A 10881-nucleotide genomic window follows, 5' to 3' on the forward strand; every position below is an offset into this window, starting at 1 on the left:
CTGATTAAAATTCCTAGTTTATGGAATGAGCCATTACAATTCATATGCATTCATTTTATAGAGACATGTAAGGTTTTTAACCACAATTCCAATTGGCATCCCATCAGCAAATCAATGCATTATTTTATAAACTAAAGCAATTTACAATCTAAAAAACAATGTCTGCAGTGACCATGAAGAGAGAGAGTGTGCCGACATGGGAATGGAACAGAGGAAAGTGTTTACCCCGTCAGTGAATGCGATCAAGTTATAGTTATTATACATACGACGGGCTCGAATTATTAAAAGTTGTAGGTTGTGGAAGCAGCAGAGGACTCGGTGCGTGGCGAGCACAATAGTACGAGACATGCTTGATATATAGTGCATGATAGATAAACATGGTAGCAAATCTCTAACACAAGCTAAACACAATGCTGCCGGCGTGTTGGGCTGACACCAAAGGGTCCTTCTGTGGAGCTGGAGTAGGCCCAGCAAAACAACCTATGTTTTTTTTCAATTGTATCATTTTGGTTTTAGAGTTGTCTCTATGGGAACCTCACTTCACGTCGAAACAGTTTAATATATACTTTAGGAAGAGGAAGAAGAGAGATGGGCAGAGAAAAGAAGGAAGGACAGCCCATCTCTGTTCAGATCAGGGCCACGCTTACTGATAACTGGTTGTCCACAAACAACACACAACGTCCTTTATCCTAAATGATACCACATTGATGCCAATCAAAATATTGTACATTTTTTAATTTTGTTTATTGTAGCTTATATATATTTGTTTCACACGACAGTGATGGTTAAAACATTATACCCAACCCTATCAGGACAATATTTTTCCCTGTAGAAATTGTATGAAATGAGAATAAGCCTATAAAAGACAAAAAAACTTTAGCATTTAGAACAACAATGTGTACAGATATATGTTACCCAAATGTAGTCCTACTGTTATAAAAACAAGCATTTGATACAAATGCTTTCTTTTAGGATGTGTTTTGATGACATTTTAAGGCATTTTAAACTGCGTGTTTCATTTGGAAGGAGTGTGAGGACTTTTTGCATTTATGGTACAGTTTTGGGAATGTGTGTACGATTTGAAAACACCGGAAAGATAGTTTTGATAACGGTGTAGCAGAGTAAAAAACTGTAACGATGAGGCTCCAGGAGTGACATCAGATCTGAGTCAATTTTGAAACAGCGCACATGCCCATTGATTCCTTGCTGTGGCCGACGTGGTATGCAAAGGCCGTGTTTCTCACGACTAGTGGCGCTTGAGACTGAGGGTTCGATTCTAAGGGTTGAGCAAGAATTAAAAATAACAAACAACCACAACACAATCTAATGTGTCGTATTTTAAGCAGATAAAATAACTAAAAAGTATTTAGTGGCAGCCGTGGCTAGAGAATGTTATTAGCTTAGAGCCATCTCACTGACACATATAACCTGAGTAAAGTTCCTATTTTATGGATAACTCTGAGAATTCGAACATTAATTTTCCATGCCATGTATCAGGCGTACCACAATTTCTAATGTGCATCTTAAACCAAATCAAGCCCAATAAATTGTAAATTATAGCTTTTTAAACTGAAAACCACTGTGGTGCAGTGACTATGAGAGAAGAGAGTGTGTCCGACTGGACCATGAACAGAGAGTGTTCTACATGGGAACAACACTAAAAAACTACGTTTACACCCTCAGTAAAAAACAAACTTTAGATAGATGTGTTTAATACAGTTCGATTCCATGATTATATGTAGATGCATTGGGCAGTTGTGGAGAGGCTCAGTGTGAAATGCAACATGCACGAAGAGTGGATTTAGCAGAGAGGCATGATAGCCCGCAGCATTGAGTCGAGTCTGAGCAACGCTACACTTTTTACTTTTTTGTTTTTTACTTCTTTTGGCATAATGCCGATAATAGGTAGATAAAACTCTCTATGATGGGAACTGACTTTGTCCTCTAATACACACGACGATGCATGTCTAGTCAGTTTCAAATTAAGGAGCTAATAAAAAATTACTTTCAGGAGACAAAAAAAAGTGGAGAAATGGGTCAAAAAGGCACTGCATGATTTTAAACACCATAGATAATATCTTAATAAAAGGAGTAGTTTAGAAAGAAACATCTGGGTCTAATATTGGCATGATCATCACATACACTTCCGCGCACACCTGTCCCTCTGAAGGCTTTAGGCATTCTCGTGTTCTCCAACCTGGCAAGCCAGTCTTAATGAGTGAAAGTGAGCAACTCGAAGTTTGTTGTTCCCTCTGCCTCGTGTCGAGTTGGATGCGAGTTGAATCCATGCGAGGTGTACCCTGGAAATTACAAACAACATGGGCTCGTATTTCCAATAGACAGAACCACTAAATTAATACAGTTGCAGTGAGGCCTAAAGGAAATGTGATTAGCTGAGAGCCACCCCCATCATCATATAACAGATTCAAGATATATTATTATGAGGAAATTAGGATAGCCTAACTGCTTAAGTACTTACTTTACAGAAATTAAAAACATACAGATCTTCCGCTCGCGCACTTTCGAGCCTGCGTCAAGTGGCTGTTAACTAACAATTATTAGGTTGGTTGTTGGCGATATCAGATCCTGAGATGTCTGTTTACTTCGCTTGATCGATACTAAAAAAAATGCACAAAGGGAAAGCAAAGCGCGGTATAATTCCGCACAATGTTCTCAGCCCCTTCGCTCAGTTTCGTATCACTAAGTGAGATACGTGAACGCGCACATACCTCAGGCGCGCGCGCACAACACACCACACACACACACAATGTGTGAATGGGTGTTTTAATAGTGTAAAAGTGCATTTAGTAGGCTAGTTGTTTAAAAACGAAAAGCCATAATAAACAGTCCATTCACACACACATACAACACACACACACCCACACACACACACACACACCACAAACACACACACACACACACCACCACCACGTGTTCTTAATGAATGTGGAATAACATATGAAAGACGTAAAGAGCTTTAGAGGTACATGATACATATATCCACCAATGTAGCATACGTTCAGAAAATAGCATTTGATATATAGCTTCTTTTTAGATATGTGTTATTTCTTTTTAAGGATTTGACTGCAGGTTTCATTTGAAAGGATTATGAGGACTGGTTTTGCATTTTGTGTGGGGTTGCAGTTTTGATCAAAACTGTAGAGATAGTTTTAATAATAACGTTTGTAAGCAGATTGAACACCTTGTAAACGAGTAGGCTCAGGAGTAGCAGCAGGTTAGAGTCAGTTTGGAAACGGCGCCACCTGCCCCATTGCCTCCGTGTGGCCGCCGTGGTAATGCAGCCTTTTTCCCCTCCCTGCCTCCCTTGTGCAATTCACCAAAAATTGAAAAAGTCTAAATCTTCTTCAGATGTTTAAAAGATCGTATTCATAGTACACACGGTTTTTACATTTTGACATGATTCTTAGACCACATGTAGAAATCAAAGTGCTTTATTTAATTATAATTATGAAAGTAAGTTGTTCAGTCCTTCTACATTGGTTGTATACATATAAAAAATATAGCCCTGTTCTGGGAAGAATGTTTTTTTGTTTGGTGTTTTTAATGTTAAGATTCCATGAATATATTGGTCTGAAAACAATATATTCTCACATTCACTCGCAGTTAACATCCACTACAGAGATGTCTTACGGGCCAACATATGAAAGTTATTTGAGGGTGCCTGGTATTTAATCAGAATTTACAGATTTGATATAGTTCCTTGTGTAGGCCCTCCTAATCATCAAGAAAAAGAAAGATGTTCTCCACCACCCAGTCAACTGCAACAGGAAATACAACAATCATAAATACAGAGAAGCTTTAAAAACAGATAAAACTGAAAATAAAATGCTTTAATTAAACCTCAAGTATGACTTTAAACTCAGATTCAGACTCAAATAACATATTTCACTTTGGTCCTAAGTCCCTCCGTAAGTAACTGCTGATGTAAGTGATTAAATGATATAAATTATTCAAATACAACTGTAATTGTAATTTCCCTATAGGGGATCAATAAGAGTATACATATAAATTACATTATAATTTAGATATCCAATGACCTACAGTAGCTGAGTCAGAACATTCACACAGCGAGCAAGGTTAGGTATAATTTAATTTTTTCACAGATATGGGTCCAATTAGGTCATTTTTATACATAAAATAATGACCAGGTCACATTTTTCAAACCACCGTAGAACAGATAGATTAATAGTGTGATATCCTTTAAAAGGCATGATCAATTTGCAGCTAAATATCGACTAAAGCCACATGGCACTAGAAAATAGTACCGGGTAGGTCTGGAACCGTACAAATCACCCATCAGATCATCTCACCCACACATTGCAATAACTAAAAGCATTTAAGTTTAAATAAGACTTATTTATCTCCGGCGAAGTGTCAGAAGGCCTTCTAAGTCTGGTCCTATCCCTCATGTGTTTTACCTTAACCCTTGTGGTGTCCGGGTCAATTGGCTTGTTTTCCATATCTATGTTTTTTAATGTACCCAAAATACATGACGTTCCACACAACGCTCTTTGGCAAGTACAAATCTCTACTTTCATAACTTTTGGGGCGTCTTATTCAATTTTAAGTTGTTTTGAAATAGTATTGAGTAAAAGTTGACACATTCCAGTCTGTGATTATCATCAACATCCATTCCTTTATTTTAGACTAAATAATTCCTAATTTCTGCTTTTCTATCTCAAACATTTGTTATAATTTCATACAAATGAGGTTTATTGACCATAAATTCCAAAAATAAATGTAAAACTAAAGTTAATAACTTAGTGTTACGTAGTGTTGAAAACGTCAAAAAAAAGACAAGCCATTGAAAAAGGGGACAAAAAAGTAAGAAAAACGTTAAAAACATGTAAAAAACTAAACTAAAGTGTTGATTTTCAATTTTGACAGAAGACAACACAAGGGTTAGGAACAGAGATTATTACAACCTTAGAAACTAAAGGACATAGCTTTTCTTGTTCTTTTTTGCAGTCGCAGAGGTTGTAACAGGTTTTAAAATGACCAGCATCTGTAGGCTTGAATAATATCTGACTGTGGTGTGAGCAGGCCTAATCTGTATATTTATAAAAGCAACTTTCAATTGGATAAATACTGTACATCCCCAGTAGACCAGTAAACCATGTCAATACAGGAGTCAGCTCAAAACTAAGATGTTGGTGAAAATAAATTCTACATAAGTCTGTTGATTTCATATTTGACTTTTACAAAATGCTGCTGCACTGTTACATGTATTAAGTGAAAACATTGCTTTGTTAGTTATTTTTGTAAACAAAAATGGCGTACAGCTCTATTATCGAGGTAAATACAAGTATCGATCAGGAACTGGTATTGGCAGAAAAAAAAAAAAAAATCGGATTGGGGGCCAAAAAAAGCTGAAAGGGACATCCTAATTGAAAACGCTGCAATCGTTGCCTACCGTTCACAGGGGAGAAAAATGGAAAAGAAGTTAAATTTTGACAAACAGCTAGTGTAGGTGGTACAGTTTGCCATCACCTGTTATTTGTTGCCTTGCCTGTCTTTTCTGACAGATCTGCATATTCTGTTCTGTGGTAGCTCGACGTATGTGAGGGTCTGGTCATAGACCTGCTAACAGGGCTATTAGCAGTTTCTAGGCGACTGAGCTCCTCAGTCAAATCACCATCTTATGCCATTCTGGTGTCTGACAACTGAAACATCTGTCACGTATATCGCGGGATTGACTACATTCACAGAAAGGCACAGCAAAGGAAGTCAGCTTCTTAACACTGTGGTACAGAAAATTGCAACGACCTCGTCTGTAAACGCGCAGCTGGATCCTTGATCCGGTGTGTAGTTCAGGCGTGTCACAGCACAGAGATGGCCAACGGACCAGTTGCTATCTAAGAGATGAACACAGAATACCCTCTAAAGCACCTCACCACACAGCTACGCGTGTGTGATGGAGGACTTATTCCCAATGTTCAGCTAAAATTCCATTCATTTTCAACATTAGAAGGTTAAATGACTGGCATGAAATTCTCTGGTTGAATTATTAGTACAAAAGTTTAGAAGCCGTTCCAAAATATCAGAAAGTAACATAAAAACAACAACTCTGAAGAAGCATTTCGGTAAGAGACGTCCAATATCCCAGCTGTATCTTAAGATAAGTAGAAATGCGATGATACAATGATTTGTTCAAATTAATTCAGATTCAGCCGAATCAGATGCCGTGTTTTGCCGGCAATACACCTATTTCCTCAGTTGACACTTTGATTTGGAATATTGTGCAATTTATTTAATTATCAAGGTAATTTAAAAAAAAGCCAAAGGCCCTGGGCAGGGTAAAACAAAATGGTACGCAGCCATTGTTTATGCTACTATTGATGTTGTGATTTCACATGCCTAATGTTCTGCTGTGAAAAGGTCTACTGCAACCATGACGCGCTGTGAAATTCCTGGAGCTCTCACCCCTGATTTCCACCAACTGCGGAACGGCTGCGGAACGGCTGCGGATCCGCTTCGGAACGGCGGCAAATCATTCGGTGCCCTTAAGTCCCTGTGTGTATTTTCACAACTGTGGAACAGCTGCGTCCCGACTCCGCGAGCCCTAGCCCTCTGGAGCAGCTACGCAGAGCTTCTATTTTTGCTGGACACCAGAGAGCTCCGCAGCAATCAGCACACCGGCAGATAGTGCAGGACAGGAAGTCGAGCACAGAAACAAAATAAACAGCCGGTTAATTTCAAAATAAATACACTGTGCTCACAGCGGATCATATTTCCCTGCACTACACCTTAAAAACATCATAATGGGTGGAGACAGGCCTGAAGTCAACAGGTCAGAGGTTTGTTGTTTTTGTTTATAGAAACTACATCCTGTCATATCGCGCTATCATACGTGAATTTGAGAGATCTCGTGGGTCCTTGAGACTTCAGTTATTAGTCATGGCGGAGCACGGAGTCGACACACAGCGGAGCCACTCCGCAGCCGTTCCGCAGTTGGTGGAAATCTAGGGTCAATTGTTTTGTTTTTGGCTTCTTTTCCACAACCACAGTGCCCGAGGCTCATCTACCAAGTGATGGTAAAACAGGATTCCTCAGAAAAAAGGCTAGCACATGGCTCTAATATAAACCTATTGTGGCTTTACATTTTGCCGCGTCATTCCTGTGTTTTCTTGTGGAGGATAATATTAAAAGACAAACTTAAAAGTGGGAATGATTATAGGCTAATTCTTGAACTGGCATTTTCTTCCACTTTGCAGTTCTTTTGAATTCTGTTGAGACAGCCAAGTAGAGGTATTCCCTAGATAATGCACTCAAATTTCCAGCACAAGCTAACAAATAACGAATGTACAGTACTTTTGTGTTGCTGTTGTTTTGTGTTCATTGATTTTTATGTCTTCTCAGGTCTAGTCCCCATTCTGCTCAGACCCAAGACTGAAGAATTACATTGACCCACCCAAAACCCATGAGGACTGATACCTGGTCATGAGGGTCGGTCCTTTAGTCTGTTGAATACACTACAGCACATCACATGTCGATAAACACCATCACCTTCTGACAGCCCCTGCTGAGAGCTGACAGCCTCTAAATGGCTTCACAGGTGTGTTGCAGAAGCTCAGGTGTAGTTCCTTACAGCTGCTGGTGAAGGCTGATGGAGATGTCCAGTGGACAGCTGGCCACAAATGCTTTTTTTTGTTATTGGAATCCTGAGAACAGATGATTATGTACAATACTTAATGAAATAGAGCGGAGGAGTGGTTGTAATTAATGTCCAGACACTGTCATTATTTAGCTGCGTTTATCCAGGAGATGGGACAGCAGCCCTGGTTGCCAGGTCCGAAGTTCTCAGCGGGTCTTTCTGTAGAAAACAATAGCTGCCACCAGCTACTGATGCTACTATGGTTAGAGTCCTCCAGGTGAAAACCACGGATCACCCCCTCCTACAAAGATCAAGACAGTAAGTTAAGAGCTTTGGATCTTGACAAGTCCATACATAAGACCATTAGCCGGTTTGGAAAGGGTAATGCTAAAAAAAGGTGTCCATTGTCAGGAATTAAGTGTCCACTGTGAAGGGCGTAAACCGCTTATACAATGGTCCCTTTGCCCCTCTTCTTAAGAGCCATCGTGTTTTTTTAATCCTCCGTGTCACCTTGGCTACTAGCATGCGTGGAGGGGGGTGGGGGGGCGATCACGGAAGGCTTGTATCAGTGCTGTTGTAATACTTTGAATTCCTCATGGAAAAGACAGATACTACGCACTATAGCTTTACATTTTTTTTAAAACATACCCGTGTCCCTGGTTATGCCTGAGGGTTTTGACTAATACTACAACAATCATTCCCATCCCATAAGGTTCTAATGCAATGCAAATGTTCACTGTTCCAGTAAATAGGATGGTCCTAAGAAACCAGGGATATTTATAGTCCGCTCAGCTCAGAGAAGCCTTAAGCTTGGACAGTAACGAGCCAGAAAGCCAACACTATGCTAGCATTACATTGCACACAGTTGACCATCAGTAAATGTAATTTGACAGTATATTTAACAACAAGACTAGCTAGCTATTAACAATGTCATTGTCCCCAGATCATTTTTAAAAGATTTTTACAAACAAATGATCGACAATATGCACTGTTGGCTGAAGCCTGAGGAGCTAAAGGGATGGGAGATGATCGGTGTGAAACAAAGTCAGTCAGAGACTTCCTGAAGCTTGTGTGTTAGCGCCATCCTGTGGTGTTAAAAGGACGAGGCACTAAAGTTGGACACTGTGTTGGAAATAACAATTCACATTTAGTAATAATTTGAATGAAGCGCATGCATTTAGAACGGTAAACAGTCAATTTAACTCGTTTAGTAGGTGTCCTAGTACACTTTTTTATATGGACACCCTGCAGCCTGGTATAAAAATGAATATAGCACGGAACTAACAGATCTCTGGGGACAGGGATCTCTGTCTATGTTTTAATTGTATTCCTTTGTTTTTAAAATATAACTTTGTACAGCACTTTATTCTGCTTCTGTCGGTTATAATTCAAATATGCTTTATAAATAAATTTACTTGACTCACCCAGCCTCCCTGCTGTACAAGCCAGCCGTAGAGCAGCTCTTTGATGACCTGCAGAACCCAGCTGATGATTGTTCGGATGTTTTCTAGACGGTTGGAGTTCATCGCCTTTAAAACCAAAACCAAAAGACGGGGGAATGCAAAATTAATTTCACAGTGCATGCAAATTTCAGAAGAAGAAAACAAACAGCCCAGCTGAGAAGCACTGCTCTGTGGGATATACTGTATGTATGTTACCTTGAGTATGAGTCTGTGGGCCAGATGGAAGAGAGCCACCACTCGACCCCAGTTGATGCCATCAGCAAAGATTTTCCTTGCTACATTCATGAAGATGTTCCGAGCACAGTCGTCCGGAACGTGGTTGATCAGACTGAGAGGAAGAAATGGACAGATTCAAATGTTTGTTTTTTTATTTAACTCATTGTAGGAAAAATGTGTTGCAAATGCATTTCTCTTTTATTCAGATGATGTTCCGGCCTTCAGGCTTTTTTCAAAGACCAACAATCACAGTAAGACACAGGCACTGATCTGTCATATAGGCCACATCCTAGTCACACATCTGTTGGTGATTCGACTATAAAGTTAGCATACGCTCATTTGCACATTTGTGACGTCATTACACAATCATTTGCATAAAGCTTATTCAATACAAGAATTTATTTTACCTTATAATTATTACTTACGTAGCCTGTCTTTGAAGTAAAAAAAGAAATTCTACAAAGGAAGGTAAAAAGATCAATAAAGAATTCTCAAAGAAGGCTGGCTTGCTCAGAACCAGGCCAGCTCAGCTGCATCTTTCTCCTGGCACCGGCCCCCGCACCCTGTCGCTTTTCCCCTTTCTACCTGCCTACGGACACGAGGAGGGGACGACATGCTCCTCTGCTCCTCACAAAACAGATTCAGAGAGAGGTGACCGTTTTGGTGGCCAGAGGAGAGAAATACCTCGCTTGCTTGCTGGACAATACTGGCGACTATTTTTTTTTACAGAAAGTCAGTGTCTTTTCTACAGAAAGTTGCCAGATTTCTTGCTAGTCGCTTTTGTGAAAGAAGTCACAAAGGGTGTCTGAAAAGTTGCTAAATCTAGCCATAAAGTTGCTAAGTTGGCAACACTGTGACAGACACTGTGTGAGGAGGGGAGGGGAGGGGTGGCGTGTGTGTGTAGAGTGACAGAGAGACTGAAGAGAGCAGGGAAAGTAAATGCAGCTGAACGAATGCGTGTTTTAAAAAGCGTTAATAATAAAAATAATAATAATGAAACGCAATGTGTGTGCAATGTTCTGAGGCACTTTTTTGACAAACTCTGGGGTCTTTTCTGCAGAAGGTGGCCGTCTGGGTGGTGTGTCAGGACTTTGTTTTTATCTGTGTGTGTACTTGGTCACCTGCAGACTGTCATGTGAATAGTATGTTCCACTTGTCATGTTAATGGTTGTTAAGGGCAATGAAAACTCAAAAACAAATGCATTACTCAGTCAAGCAAACAAGGTTTGACTTAATTACAAACATTCATCTTCATGATATGCAATCAAAACGTTAAAGGCGGACCACATTAGCTAGGTGTATTCTTTGGAAGGTTCATGTAGATTAACATTCAAGCGCTGTGATCAAGCAATAAGCGGTGGATCGCTGACTGACGCAGCCCCCCAGTTGTTTGTGTATAATGCACAACTTATGATGAAGGCCTCGTGTTCGTTGATCTCATCTGCAATCCTGACAGCGTTCTACCACTTCTTTAATTTGGGTCTGTGTTCATTTGGCCTTCCTCCCAGAGTCTCAGGGGAACGTGTGAGTAGGCTCCTCTGTGTTTATCGTTCAATCACAACCTAGGACAGAAGAAACTGCTTCACC

At 39.9% G+C, this 10881-nt stretch overlaps 1 pseudogene; it reads right to left on the reverse strand.

Annotated features, from left to right (window-relative positions):
• Nucleotides 1–7690: 7690 nt before the first annotated feature.
• On the reverse strand, nt 7691–9426 carry LOC116686029 (apoptosis regulator BAX-like; annotated as a pseudogene).
• Between the last annotated feature and the right edge of the window lie 1455 nt (nt 9427–10881).

Source organism: Etheostoma spectabile, unplaced genomic scaffold (genome assembly GCF_008692095.1).
Source record: "Etheostoma spectabile isolate EspeVRDwgs_2016 unplaced genomic scaffold, UIUC_Espe_1.0 scaffold285, whole genome shotgun sequence".
NCBI lineage: Eukaryota > Metazoa > Chordata > Actinopteri > Perciformes > Percidae > Etheostoma > Etheostoma spectabile.